The sequence below is a fragment of the Nannospalax galili genome, unplaced genomic scaffold, assembly GCF_000622305.1.
Source record: "Nannospalax galili isolate Female #2095 unplaced genomic scaffold, S.galili_v1.0 scaffold3866, whole genome shotgun sequence".
Classification (NCBI taxonomy): Eukaryota; Metazoa; Chordata; class Mammalia; order Rodentia; family Spalacidae; genus Nannospalax; species Nannospalax galili.
In genome coordinates this window covers 47660-49413 of record NW_008354377.1, presented here as the reverse complement: position 1 = coordinate 49413, position 1754 = coordinate 47660, and the positions used below count along the sequence as shown (strand labels likewise).

The 1754-nt window shown below is 37.7% G+C and overlaps 1 pseudogene; it reads right to left on the bottom strand.

Annotated features, from left to right (window-relative positions):
• Positions 1-85: 85 nt before the first annotated feature.
• LOC103748823 overlaps positions 86-1754 on the bottom strand; it is a 14479-nt pseudogene continuing 12810 nt past the window's right edge.

Genomic DNA, 1754 nt, shown 5'->3' with positions numbered 1-1754 from the left:
TCTTGAGAACTCTACCTTCTCATCATGTCTACTGCCTTCTCTCTTCCACCCTTTGATTATGCCTTTCTTCAAAATCCATCGATGTTTACATGGCCACAGTTCCAAGGGATTTAAGGTCCTTGAGAACAACTGAATGAGGCTGAAAGGAAAAAAAAAAAAGCTAGTTGGAAGTAGAATGAATATGCTTTTCATTTAGTTGGGATTTGAAGACATCCAGAGGGCTTTAAGATGCCTGTCTCTTCATCTTAACATGCAGACCACAGCCAAATTGGGGTTAGTCCTCCATATGAGGATATTAGAAAATGTTAAAATTCATCTGGGCATGGTAGAGCAATACTTTAATCTTAGGAATCAGGAGGCTGAGGGAGGCAGATCTCTGTGACCTCAAGGCCAACCTAGTTTACAAGAGTGAGTCCAGGCCAACCGGGGCTGCAGAAATTCCCTGTCTCAAAAAGATGCCCTCTCCCAAAAAAGAATTGTTTTGTTCATATTTATTGTATCATGAATAAAATCTATTATCTTATCTTCAGTTAGAATTATTGATTAAATTTAAAGAATGCCTAAATAGATTTCTATGCAACTAACTTAGTTTAATGATCACTTATAGAAATTAAATATAACTTGAAAATGTCAGAATATAGAGGAAATGAATTTCTTTTTATGATCACATGACTTGAGTACATTGTTGGTACATAAAATTAGTTTGATATTATTCATTTAATAAAATAGCTCCTTTTTCTATTGTGGGAATGACTTTTCTTGGAATGCCTTCTGTTCCAGAAAGAATCTTACCTATCCTTGGAACCAAAGTTAATGTTGTTTTGAGATCATTAAATACGATCTCAGCTTGTTCAGAATGTGAACAATCTTAGTAGGCATTCTTCTTCTCTTGTAAGCAAAATATATAAATTTAATCCCTCACGACTCTTCCTTCCCCCGACACAATAAGGTATTAGCGTGTATATCCTATGAAAATTTATCTGCTTAAGCAGTGAATTACTCTGGAAGCAAAGAATTATCCTAGTTTATGTTACAAACTACTGATGGGATTAGATTGATAGCATCTGTTTGTGTTTGTGTGTGCTGCTCTGGATCAGTAGGGATCAGAAAGTAAAAATCTTTCCCTGATAAGAAAAAGTTAATCTTTCCCTTTCCCATATCATACTGGTTGGATTGTTTAAATAAATACAGAACAAAGTGTTCAGTATACAAAGGTGCTCAGAAGAGTAGTTCTGAGAGAACTCAGAAGAACCAAGTTCTGAGAGCAGATGAGGCTCATTCTTGGATCTGAACAACACTGAGTCAGGATGTCTTTGTTCAGACACTGCGCATCTCATGGGGTTAGTCAAGAAATAACCTGGAATGACATCTAGATTGTTTAGAGTTATGTTACCCCCCAAATAAATTTCACATTGCTTTTTGTTGCTGGTGTGGTTGTGCACACCTTTAATCCCAACACTCAGGAGGCAGAGGTACAAGGATTTTTGTGGCTTTGAGGTCAGCCTGGTCTGTCGGGAGCCGTAGGCCCCTACCCCAGGAAATAGCAAGACCTGACTCCTGGCAAAGCTGTTTTCCAGACATCAAGGCTGGCCTGGTTTGAGATTAACCAGATGACTATACTTGAAAGCCTCATGAAAACATGTTATTCTAACTCGGACACTCCTGCTTGAGAGACGCCCTCATTTCTCATGTAATTGCTAAGAAACCTTGGTATTACTCTGTAATCATACAAGTGTAACCTCTTAATTGATTTA